Source organism: Acanthochromis polyacanthus, chromosome 17 (assembly GCF_021347895.1).
Source record: "Acanthochromis polyacanthus isolate Apoly-LR-REF ecotype Palm Island chromosome 17, KAUST_Apoly_ChrSc, whole genome shotgun sequence".
Taxonomy (NCBI): Eukaryota; Metazoa; Chordata; class Actinopteri; family Pomacentridae; genus Acanthochromis; species Acanthochromis polyacanthus.
In genome coordinates, this window is record NC_067129.1 from 32,187,585 (window position 1) to 32,201,538 (window position 13,954).

Genomic DNA, 13,954 nt, shown 5'->3' on the forward strand with positions numbered 1-13,954 from the left:
CACACTCTATATTCCACCCAAAATCTGAATGAGAAGAGAACTTTCAGTAACATACCTCTGTATGCCTTTCTGGATCCCCCTCTGTAAAGGCAGCAGACACAGTTTCATCCTCTTCATCCTAGATCAGTGACATGTTTCAGTAAACTTAAACTACCATTTGGATAAATCTTTGGAGTGTTGCCTACTTACAATTACAAGGTATATATATATATATATACATACATATATATATATATATATATATATATATATATATATATATGCATCCATGACCTTTTATACCACCGTTTTACAGGCATCTACTTTCTTTCTGTTGGCTGAGCAGAAGTCTATGTTAGTTTAAATAGGCTTAATTATTTAGCAGGACATGATATGGATGCAGACATTTAGGCTATGTGTGGATAAAACAACTGCACAGTCAAACAGCCACTTAATATTTAGGCGACTTTACAATGTAAAACATGATCAACATGAAGTACCTCCATGAGATAATGCCGAGGTCTGACCTGTTTGAACAGTGTTTTTATATTTCATCTTAAGCTGCTGCCCCGTCGGGATTTCACCTAAATGAAATAACTTACTAGGCTGCCATTCAGACAGTTATTCCCTGTAATATTATTACGATTACAAAGGACTACATTTAAACTTACGCATTGATCCGGGCAGCAGTGTTCTCTACACCGTCTCTCTCTCTTTTGCAGCTGCAGCGGTGTTGCACTTCTTTCTAAAAACGTGTTCAAACTCGCCATATGAGCGCGTTAAAAACTTCCATTTCAAAAACGCAGCCTTTCGCTTCCCCGTTTCCATGGTGACTCGTCGAATCGGGGTTCCATTGATGCTGTCTTTTCAGACTTGCGGTGCACGCGCGTAACTCCAGGTCAAACTACTCCGAGTTGATTAACCCAAGTCAAATCAGCCGTTGTGAAACCGAAAACTCAGAGTTTTCTATCTCAGAGTAGATCAACTCAGAGTCGCAGAAGAAACTTAGAGTTTCTTGAACCTGCTTCGTGAAATAGGCCCATGGTCTCTGTCATGCTGGATGACGCAAGTGCCACAAAAATAAAAACAATCCCTCTGTCCAAAGACTCTGTGTCCAGATGTATAAATGACATCACTAACGATCTTCAGGAACATCTGGTAGATAAACTCAGAGACAAACGTTTTGCCTTACAATTCAATGAAACATCTGACAGCAACAAAGACTGCTTGTTCATTGCTTATGTACGTTTTAGCATGACAGACTCCCTGTGTGAGGATGTACTTTTTTGTAATTATGTCCCACGGCTGTGTACTGAGCCCCCTCCTGTACACCCTCTACACATATGACTGTACACCCATCCAGCCCTCCAACACCATCATTAGGTTCACCGCTGAAGAGCTATTCAAAATTTTGGACTGCTTCCTGACTGAGAATGATCTAAAGTGGGAGAACTACATTGGTGTTTGCAGTGATGGTGGACACACTGTGTTATACACAGAGAAGCACTGGCATCAAGACACCTTTCCTCTGAATTAAGTGAGGTTATGACTGACATTGTAGGTGTAGTCAGTTTTATAAAGACCAGAAAAACTAAAAACAAGAGTGTCCTCTGTTATCTGTGAAGAGACGGGAACTGAACATCAAGCTGTGCTGTTTCACAGTGAAGCAAAGCGGCCAAAAACATTAACTCCCACTTGGTGGAGGTAATAAAAACGGCATATTATTGATAATAGCAACTGCCCATCAGGGGATCAAACCCCAGTCTTCCACATGACAGGCAGAGATACTGTCCATGACACTGAACAGGAAGTTGGAGGATGTCATGTGACCACAATGAGCCGATCACAGCTTCATAACTACAATGCAGTAAATAATTATAATTATGTTTGTGTGATCAGTAGTAACTTAGGTTTACGATGTACGATGTCTACGAAGTTGAAATGTTTTAAAGACATGAAGTTTAGTCGTTTTAATGAATATTTTCATTAACAGGAGTGAATTGAATTCACACAAGTTTCTATTTATTTAATTTATTTCTTATTTATAACTTTCTGCATTCCTTCTCTATGGCAGTGACTCCAGATGTATTTACATATTTCTATTTTGTCTACAATTACATAACAAGAGTAGACATGTTTTGCTAATTTCATATCACAGCTTTAAAGAGAGGTTTTATTTTTAGTTTGGGGTTCACAGAGTTTGTTATGATTCATTATTTACCATTAATAATCGTCACACTGATACATCTGTTCTCAGATCTGTGTTTATGTTCATATCTGTGTTTTATCAGACTGGATGCTGTTTACTCTGACTTCATATGATGAACTTTTTTCTTCTTGATTGCACCTCAGATTAGAAAAACTGCATTTTTTTGTCATATTATTTGAACTCTGTGCAATGATAATAAAGTTAAATCTAATCTAGTTGCTTTTTGTTAGCTGCATCTCAGTTTTTCCAATTATATAAATGTGGTAATTTCCTGTTCTGAATTTTGATCTGCTTTACATGAGTCTATCTCTTTTACTTACTTGAACATTTGAAATTACCTATTTTTTTGTTTTGCATTTGCGCTTTCATTTTTTCACATCGGGGCTCAGTACTGTTGATATGTTTGCTTTGTGTTCCTAAACTGTTCATGTTTTTAAATGTCTTCCTCTGTAAATACTTGAACCTGGAAAGTCACAGAGAATAATCAATAAAGAAAAAAAACTGTTCTATAAAAACTCAATCAGGAAACTCTCCTTGAGGTTGGATCCAAAAAGAATCAATCCTCACAGACCTCCATGTTAAATGTCCAGCCTTAGAGCAGAAATAAACATGTTTACTGTCTGATACAAAGAAACAGAAATGTTGTTTCTGTGAAACGATGCTGCTTGATTTTTATTGAGAAGACACTGTTTGACGAGTTTGGCAAAAACTGGTTCTACTGAGATTACTGGATTCACAGGGAGTTTCCTGCAGCTCTGACTTCCTCAAACAGCCAACAGGGAGGTTCATTTATGATTCTTAGCTCATCATAGTTACGCGTGTGAGGCTTCCATGTTATTTCTTATCTGTGCTTTCAGTTTGTGGTCGCTACTCGTGACCAACTTCCCACGTTGTTGGAAGGATTCAAACCTGTACAGAGAAACCCCAATGGATTTCTAGTCTATCACCACTCGGCCACGACAACCCACAGAAAGAATTTTTTTCACATCAAAAACTCACACTATTGGGGTGTTTGTGGTTTACAGAAGTACAGAGAATGAATTAAGACAATTTCTGTTTGGCTGTGAGGTAATATTAGCATGCTCACGTTAGCATGTGCTAGCATTAACAGACGCTAATTCTAAGAACTACTACAATTATCTTATCTTAATTTCTCTGAACTGGGACTCTGTTGCCTTGTAGTGATAATTCACCTTAACAGCAGAAAGATTTATGTGGAGAACCCAGAACACGATCAAACATGCTGAGTTTCTGGTGGCTGCAATGACTCAGTTTGTGCCTTCAAGAAGTAAAGTTTCAGGTTTGATACCAGCTTCATCCTTATCAAGTATTGAAAATAACTGCAAAGGAGTAAAGTAATGAAGATAATTGCAAAGAAAATCAAAAATAACTACAAAGAGACACAAAATAACTATGAAGAGACACAAAATAACAACAAAAGACACGGTTGTTGAACTATACAAGCTATAGATTGTTCTGTAATTCCAGTTCTCTGACATTGGACATTCTAGTACAATATAGAGTCTGAAAATGGAAATATGTCCACACTTCAAAATAATGTCTTACTGATGTTGGGATCAATATTTTATTATTATTGCAGACTGTAAATCAATGAGATGGTTGAAAATAACAGTGAAAATAACAAGCAGACACCAAATAACTACAAAGGAACACAAAAATGACCACAAGAGACAATAAACAACCACAAATAAAAACAAAATGAGACACAAAATAACAACAAATCACTACAAAGATATAGAAAATGACAACAAATAGAAACAAAACTATTATAAACATGAATACCTACAAAAGTACTACCAAGAAACACAAAACAAACTACAAAGAGACAAAACAACCAAAGACAACTGAACTGTCATGCAGCCAGCAAAACATAAACGTGTTGTACTGTGAAATCTGCATCATCTTTATTGGATTAAAGTGTTTAGAAGAATCTCACTTTGTACAAAGATTTAAAACCATCTGTTGTGTGTGTGTTCACTTTAAGTTTCATTTCTGTTTCCAGAAGAGCCTGAACTTCTGGAAATTTCATGTACTGGGCGTGGTTTGAATTACCTTTGGGCTGGTGGAGATAAAACTCTCCTCCCCGCAGCAGCAGAGCATCAGTACATGTTCCTTACAGCAGAGACTTTATATTTGTCTTTTGATCAACATCCTCATCTAAACATGCCAATGAAGACACGGACAAACAGGAGAGGACTACCTGAACATTATATCCTCAGTCGGCACTTAAACCTGAATGATTTGATGCGAGAAGCTCGACATTTGGAAAACCAGTACCTCTACAAAGAAAACATCCCAAACTCACCAACGCCAGAGTTCCATGTGACTCGTCTGAAACACGACACAGTTCGACAAGGGTTGAGGGGCATCAGGATGGATGAAGGCTTCAAGGATCCAAACAAAGGTTTCCTGTCGTGGTGGAGTCTGGCTTTGGGCCCTGAGGAGGTGAAGTCAGCTGAGACGAGGCTCCTGCAGCAGAATTTCAATCTCACAGAGGATGAGGCCTCCATGCATCCCAGCTTCCTCTATAAGTTTACCAGCTCTCCAGCCTTCTCAGAGAAGTCCAGGCTGGGTTCATACCGCTTCACCTTCAACCTGAAGGACGTACTGGAGGCCTACAGCCAGCAGGTAGGAACTCTGGAAAATCACTTCTATTATACAGAGCTGAACAAACGTTTCTGTATACTTTAAATAATGTTTATATCACAACAGTATTGATCTTCTATACATGATAAAATTTGCTGGGTCAAAAATATACTGTACGTACAGCAACTTTAATTCAGTTTTGGTGATGAATGTCGTGCTAATCACATTTTCTTAGTGGACTCTAAACTTTTTGTGTGTGATTTAAATCGAACGCTCTTGATGCACTGAATAGACTCAGATGCAAAAAGGCTAAGAATTCAGAAGACCGACTGTTTTGATCCAAACTTCATGAATGACAAACTTGCACCTTTTTGCATCACCTTTTAATAATAATAATAATAACAACAAAATAATAATAACAACAATAATAATAGTGATATGTAAAGAGACTGTCTGCTCACATTGGTGTTAATAAATAATAATTATTTTACTGATTTCCACAACATTGATGGTAGGAAACAGATGTATATAAACATGCAACATTATTCATTGCTGTTAACCTGTTCTAACATTTAAAAGTCAACGGGATCACATCTCTGAAATGTTTGTAAATATATTTCTTGAAGTGAAGGCCATTTGCACAGTTAGGATATTATTTTCCACCCGTCCGGCATTCAGACTGAATAGCTGCTCAGTAATGCATGTCATGTTTACGTTCATGAAAGAATCTGAAATGAATGACTCACATAGATCAAGTTGATCAAAGTCATAAAACCTCCAACTCTTGCCCAAGTCTGTTTATGACTTGGGAATACTTTTCCACATCTATGGTAAAAACCTCAGATGCAGCAGCATCATCATTCAACAATGACTGTACGGAGGGAAAGTGCTGCACTTTTTTTCTCTAAATGAACAGAGAAATTGTTTGTTTTAGCTTTAATTGTGTTTACAGTGTTTATCATGTCAGCAACAGTCTTATCTTTGCCTTGCAGTTCACAGTTCTAATGGTTCAGATTCCCATTGATGTTTGTTAAAAATTCACTTTTCTGCCATGTTTTGTTGGTAAAAACTAGGGCTGCAACTAACGATTATTTTAATCATCTATTAATCGGTCGATTATTTTTTCTATTAATCGATGAATCGGATAAAAAAACTTTTAATTTCTGCCTCTTTATTCAGAAATCGAACATTTGGAATGACAGAGCAAATAAGATGATTGTAGTGAAGCCTTTGTCGTCAACCATCAACAGAGGCCTCATGTCAGTGACGGTAATGTTAAGGATGCTCTCAGTCAGACAGCTGCTTGCTGTGGTGTACATGAGGTCTTTCTCAACATGAAGCCTATCAATGCAATTCATTCTGCCTCACTCCAACACAGACCAGTGTCTTCACTCAGATGTCGTCAGAAAATTAAAACTTGAGGCATAATCTTCAAATTATTACCACCATAGTGTGCAAGTTACGTTTATTTGTAATGCATATTCAAACCATGCTTTAGCTGATGAAAGTGAAATAAAACCTCTCTCACAGTCACACACGCCCCATCACTGTCATTAATCAGTTAATAAGCTAACCCTAGCATCAGACAAGTTACCAGAGAGACTGATATTACGTTTCCTCACTTTAAAATGGAAGAAATGTAGGATAATGCAGTGACTTAAGGTGTGTGTCCACTTGATGCGACACACAGCATGTGGCATGCTGGTCCGGTTGGTGCGTTTCCAGCTGCGATCCGCTATGTTTACCTTCAGCTCGCATTGAACTCTGACTTCAGACAAGGTCAGGGTTCATTTACACATAAAACATTTTTGGTTTTAAAAATCTATATTAGGGCTGCACAGTGTCGTAGTGTTTAGCACAAGGAGATCCCCGGTTCAAATCCCGGCCTGGGCCTGGGATCTTTCTGCATGGAGTTTGCATGTTCTCCCTGTGCATGCGTGGGTTTTCTCCGGGTACTCCGGCTTCCTCCCACAGTCCAAAAATATGCTGAGGTTAATTGATAACTCTAAATTGTCCGTAGGTGTGAATGTGAGAGTGATTGTGTGTCTGTATATGTAGCCCTGTGACAGACTGGTGACCTGTCCAGGGTGTCCCCTGCCTTCACCTGAGTCAGCTGGGATGGGCTCCAGCACCCCCCATGACCCTAGTGAGGATAAAGCGGTGTATAGAGAATGGATGGATATGTATACTAAATCTTGTCATTTTAAAATCTACATTAATGTAGGTGTTTATGTTTCAAAAAGAAAAGCAACAAATTTTTAAAACAAACTCCATGGTGACTAGTGCCATTTATAGAACATGCCTCGTGGACACCTTGTTGACTACCTCTGATTTACAGACTGATGAATGAATCCTTCTTGTACAGTCAGGTGTTATCTCCAGTAAAACTTCTGTTCTTGTTTCAGTTTTGCTCTGGAGATCAGCCAGTCATGAGGGTCTATGAAACTGTCCTGTACAAACAGGAAGTGCAGCATACTGTGTTGGTCCACAGTCCAGTCCTCAGTCCAGCCAATCAGAAGCTTTTCTCCAAGTATCCTCTGCTGACTGACGATCCGAACGCCGTCTGTGTTTACAGAGATGGCCGCTTCATCTGGAGGCCGTACGCCATGAGTGAGACTCACAGGTAAGACCAACAAAGAGATAAACGGGTTCAGAACCAGGACATGAATGGCAGCAGAATCAGTTGTGTAGCTGATTAGAATATCTCTGTTTGTTGCTGTTTGGTTTTTCCATCAGGTATGAGTTGGTGGAGAGACCTGGAGAAAACCAGATGGATGCTCAGGAGTGGCATCCTCCAGAGTTTTATATCTGGGATAATGTTGCCATCGCCCTGCATGTGGACAAAGAGGTATCTTCAAAGCTTGTTCTGTCTAAACAGCTTAAACCTTTAATGTTTAATGTTTCAGGGAAAAAATGCCCTCAGTTGTCAAAAAAAGTCAAGGCAAAAAAATTGGGACTTTGTTCTCCAACTTCTGTTTTGTCCGGGACGTCAGAAGGCGTCTTTAATAAGAAAAGTTAATTTGAGCTGCTTGAACTGTTCAGCAATTTTGAATTTAAACTTTCTGTACATCAACTCTTTGTTTCAGCTGTACTTGTACTAATAATTTCAATTAGTCATATTTTATAAATATTTTCTTTAGTTTTGCTTTATTTCTTTTTCCAGGTGCTGAAGTTCGATACTGATAAGCTGAGAAAGAACCTCAAGTTCTGCCAGAAGGGCAAGCCAGTTATCGGGACTTTTGATAGTTTTGAGGACGCTGAAAACCAAGTTCAAGATCTGTGGCCGGGCTGTGACTCCCCACTGGACAAGGAGTGTTCACTGGAGCAGCATTTCACAGGTATTACAGCTGAAACTCACCGAGCTGAACTGACTTCACAATCACCAGATTTTCTTTGTTCATTCTGCATGAAAACTTGATTCTGTTGACTGTATGAACCTGTTTTTTCCCAAAAAACACGAACAGCTGGGAAGGTTTGAAAACGGCAAAAATGACAGAAAAGTCTAAGAAACTACAGTTTGGCTGTATTTTTATTTTTTATTTAACCTTTATTTAACCTGTGTTTGGACTTTTATTATCGTAAAATGAGAAGCTGCTGTTGCTGCAATGTTGGTATCTTAAAAATGATTTACACAGTTTACTTTGAAACTATAAACAAGTACAAGCAAAATATTTTAAAAATGGGATAAACTGTGGCCAAAAATGTTGTCAATTTTTCCAACATCACATCAAAAGTACCACCCATTAATTCCTAAAAATGGAAACCAAGTTAGTATTTTTAAGTTTACCGTTTTATTTCAATGTGCTGCATCAGCATATACCTACAGTCAGTAACCATGACAACAGAGATGCAGATGTCAATTCACACCTGACTCAAATGATCAGCTCGTCATCAGGCTTCTGCAGAGGCTTGATGACGAGCTGATCATTTGAATCAGGTGTGTTGGAGCAGGGAAGCATCTAAAACATGCAGGACATGGGGTCCTGAGGAACAGGGTTGAGAACCACTGCTCTAACAGATCTGATGCAACAGTTTCCATCATGGTGATTTGTCTGGTCTGTTGTCCGCTCATTCCAGCCATTCTAATGTGTTCCGTGTGTTTTTTTTATTTAAAGTGTTTATCAATCGATGATTTTTTCTTTTTTTTTTTTGTATTCCAAAATTATAGTTTGCACGGGTGTAAAACAGTTTCACTCCACTTTGGTGCAGAACATCAGTGAATTAATTGTTTATCACGGTCTTCAGCAGTAATTTTCGTTGGTAAAAGAGAGACATTAGTATCGGACATGTCTGCGTCTTCAAACCATAAACAAGGAAGTGAATTCGGTGACGTACGTGCATTACGATTGTGCTGGGAGCTGCTGTGATTGATGGAACTCACGGGAGGCGGGCCAAAATTGCAGTGATTGGACAAGGCCACGCAAAATTCACGGAGGTTGTTTTATTTTGTGTGAATTTGCACGATTGCATCATGACTTCCTGGAGGGACTGTATTCAATTCAATTCAGCTCAATTCAATTCAATTTTATTTATATAGCGCCAATTACAGTCAAATTGTCTCAAGACGCTTTACAGAACCCAAATGCCTGAACCCCCAGAGCAGCCCAAAGGTGACAGTGGCAAGAAAAAAACCCTTTTAACAGGGAAAAAACTTTGAGCAGAACCTGGCTCTTTATGTGGGGGAACCCATCTGCTGCTGGCCGGGCGGGTTGAGAGGGACAGAAGAGGTAGAGAGGTAGAGGGATAGGGATGGGAGAAGGGGAGGGTGGGGAACAAGGAACATATAACTCACAGTTGGATACATGTATGATAAGACAGATGATACATACAAAGTACAAACTAACATTGAAACTGATTCATAGTTTACTGTTATGATGTACAGCTCTGGCATTAAATAAACCTTGTATATAGCTGGTAGTAAAATGCAAACAGTATGTAGAAGAGCACATCAAGTGTAGTGAGGGTGAAGCAGAGTAGACTGGAAGCAGTGGGCTGGAGGAAGGTCAGCAGCAGATGATTCAGCAATGATTTCATGACTTCATGCCCCTGAATGTTTCTATTTTTTATTGTTATTTTATCTGATTGCTCTATTTTTATTTCATGATTGTTGTTTCTATCCATTTATATCTTAAATGTAACACTTTGAGATTTTGCCTAAATGAAAAGTGCATTACAAATATTTACTATTCATCAACTGTTTGTGCAGTAATTTTATTGTCACATTATTTACAGTCATTCTGAACAATTTTAAAGTCATTTCAGATTGCTTTTGTTTAAGTTTAAAAAAAAATTAGGAAAATATTTGAATCATTATAGACTAATTTTGAGGTAAAGTTTTTGTTATTCTATACAAGTTCCAAGTCATTTTTTGACCAGCTTTTAGTATTTTTAAATATAAATTTATGCAAGTTTTTAGTCATGTTGAACTAGCTTTGACTTATTTTGGCAAAAAAAGATATTTGAATCATTTTATGTAAATTTTAAGTCATTTTGGAGCTTGAATCAGAATTCACATTTGTCCTCATTACCTTGAATCTCTACAGCTCTCACAGTGTGTGGGTCTGGACTCGAGCGGAGAACCACGCTGTCGAGGCTTAGTAGAGAAAGAACGGATTTTATTGTAGGAGGGAAGGAGTGAGTGTGGTCAGGGGTGAGGGTCCAGGAACGCAGCGGAGGCGGATGAGGGGTTTCCGGCTGCAGAGGTGGAGGGGAGCCGGGGATTAACAGCCGTGGGAGGGCTCCGGAGGGGAGCAGAGTGAGGCGGCAGATGTGTTGGGGATCCCTGGCGGCTGGTGGTTCCAGGAGGTTCGCGGTGGTGGGAATTCGTGGAGGTCCGGCGGGTCCGTGGGTTCCAGAAGGCAAGGAGGGGGAAACCAAGGGAGGAGGTCCAGAATGATAGGGACTGAGTTGTTCATGGGGAAGCAGGCAGGTCTCGGCGGGGACAAGAACCCGGACAGCTGGTCCTAGGCATGCAGAGGAAAAATAGACGTTAGTAACGTTTCACAATAAACACAGCAGAATCTAGAGTCGGCAAGACGAAGACTGACTGAAAGCCTAGTGCAGCAATCTGGCAGGGAATGGAAGAGTGAACCAGTCTTTTATGGCAGCAGTGGTGATTAGTGGAATGCTTCTCAGCTGTCCGGGCTCCAGTGCAGCGGCTGATTGTCTGAGTAGACACAGCTGTGACAGACGTGTACCACTCAGAGCTCTGCTGGGGAGGAAATACAGAGAGGGAGAGAAAAAGAGCAGGAGGGAGAAAAAGGAGGGAGAAAGAGAAGAGGGGAAAGGGTTTTTGGGATGCCAGGTGGGAAAGGGTGAGGGTGAGGAGGGAGCCCTGACAACAACAGAGCAAAAGTAGTTAACAAGTAATGGCAGAAAAGAAAGGAAATATCAGAGTTTTTACCACCAGAGTTGATGTTTGTTTCTCTGTGTTCCAGTTCCAGACCTCAGACTGGTTCTTGTTGGGAGGACTGGATCAGGGAAGAGCTCCACTGGAAACATCATACTGGGAAGAGACGCCTTCAGTACTGGTGGTGCTGCTGCAGGTAACACTGGATGTTTAGTCCATGTGGAGCAGTGGCGGCTGGTGAATTTTTCTCTTGGGGGGCGCACTTAATTTACCAAACCAAATAGCAGAGTCGGCAACACCGGAATACAAGAATTGATGTAAATTATGTTCACAGCCATTTGATGTGCTACGAGGGTACACCTAAGCACTACTGCTGAGTCAAATAGACAATTATGCACGTAAATGTTACCAGCTAGTGAATTTGAATTTATCTCCCCAGTGTTTGATATGATTTGCTCCAGATAAGGTGTAATTGGTACACACAAACCCTTAAAATCTCCTTTTCTATAATTAAACAAATTAAGAATGTATAAATATGCAAATCTATTTTTTACTTCAAAAGTAAAAAAAGAAACAATTCATTTTTCCAGCTTCAAAGAGTGCCAAGTGCTTCTTCTGTCAACAACATATTTATATTTACATACTCAAATAAACAAAAACAAATCCATACCTGTTAAACCAACAAACATTGGACATTTTGTTAAAAAAAAACCCTAACTATAAGACTTAAAGCAGACAGTGCTTCTGTGAGCTAACTTTTACATGAACAACCTTACATGACAATGAGAAAACAGCAAATCTGCATATTTAAGATCAAAGCAATAAAAAAAATACTGAAACCATTAGGCATTATACTCTGTATAACTGTGCATGTGAAAATAAAACCTATCTTATCTTATCTTAGGCTTTGAGCCCAAAGTGCTTCTGTCAACTAACATTAAATATTTACAATGAAAATAAAGAAAAACAGTAATTCCTCAGATTTCAGAACATATGAGAATCAACAGGCTTTCAGTCTAAAGGGCCACTTGTGTCAACTAACATTTCTATTTACATTATTAAATGACAAAAAAGTAAATCCTCACATTTTAGAGATTAAAGCCAGCACCTCTACATCTGTGCCCCGCTGTCTCCTATTTCTTGCATTGAAGAGGAACGAACTCCGCATGTCAAAGTTATAACGAGAGTCAATGGGGAAAGATGAGTGCGTCCTGGCCGGATACATCTCCACTATTAGTAATTGTAGATGTCAGACGTTTCTAATCTGACTTTTTATTACAAATTATACATTTTAGTAACTCTCTACAGGCTCTATGATCATTTTGCTTGTTAAAAACATAGGATATACATGTAAATGTAATTTTTAAAACGTCTTATTAAAGGAAGGGCTGTGACTCTACATGATGTGAGACGGAGATTGCGGCGCCCTAGCGCCCTCTATTGACTAGCCCTCTCCTGATGTGGAGCCCCCTTTTGTCCATAATTGGTAATGCCTTTGTGCACTTGGAAAAATGTTGGTTCCACGTTAAATAGAAATTAAACTTTGAAGTTTCATTATTTATGAATTGTGGTGCTGCTGCCAGTTCATCATCAGGTAACATGAGATAAATCTGAATACGGTAAATATTATCAGGATGATTGTTAATATTAGCTGTTAACAACCTGCACGCCAGTTCAAGAAAGTGCAGTTAGTGCTATTCTGTTTTCTGTTTTCTGTTAAGCCCCCCACCCTCCACCACGACTATGAACAGTATCATTTGTCTATAAAATTGTTACAAGTACATCTCTACAGAACACTGTATTCTTATGAACATTAAGGAAAACTAAAAAAACAACAGAAGAATAACTTCATTAACCTTGTTTTTCAGTCTGAACCAGAAAAGATTTAAAGTGCACCAATTTGCCTTAAATTCAGCACATTTAAATTTTGATGTAAACTATAAGCATTTTTCAACCAACTAATGGAGCCATTTGATACTGAAAAGTACATTTAAGTAAAATCAGTAAATAATAATAAATGAAAACTGATCAGCACCATTACCTCAGGAGTACAACATATAAAACACTTTAACCTACAAACAAAAATGAATAAAACAAATTGTGCTGATTATTTTTTATCAAAATGAGTAAGTCAGGATTAATGGCTACAATGAGCACGTTTTGCAGTGCACAGCTTTTCAAAGCGGGGTTTGAAGCATGATACTGCAGCTCTCAGCTCCTGCTCAGTGTTTAGCTGGGACCTGTACTTGGTCTGCAGTGCAGCAACAGCAGAGAAGCCAGTTTCACAAAGATAAGATGTTGTAAAGGGAAGAAGAATGCCCACAGCCCTCTGCCCTAACAGTGGATACTGTCTCTCTACACTCAGCCAGAACTCACTCAGTGTCTGTGATGTGAACCTGAGGCATCATGTCAATGAGCTGCTCCTCCTCTGTAGAACTGAAGCCAGTGGGAGCTGGTTCATTGAAAGGATCTGTCACCCAGGCATACTAGGAACTGTTTTCAGGGAAGTACTTTTTAAAGATTCCATCAGTGATGAAATATGCTGCTTCATACATGGAATCACTGAGGTGGCATCAGTCAGTAGTTTCAAGGTTCTGGAATGAATCAGTATTCCCTTCATCAAGCTTTCTAGTAAAAGAGCTGATCTTGTCTGTGACCTGATGGAGGAGTTTATCTTTCCCTTGAAGCTGTAGATTTTTGGCTTTCTAAATATGTCACCCAGGTAGGACAGATTCCCCAGGAAATTTTCATCACTAAATTTTTCTGTGGCTTCATGCTTGTGCTCCTGCTCCAAAAACATTCTTATCTCC

At 39.1% G+C, this 13,954-nt stretch overlaps 1 protein-coding gene across 1 annotated transcript in view; it reads left to right on the top strand.

The window, feature by feature from the left end:
• The window catches only part of LOC110972118 (GTPase IMAP family member 8-like), a 323,852-nt gene that overhangs the window by 270,719 nt on the left and 39,179 nt on the right, over window positions 1–13,954 (top strand). The gene's annotated exons all lie outside the window — the stretch shown is intronic.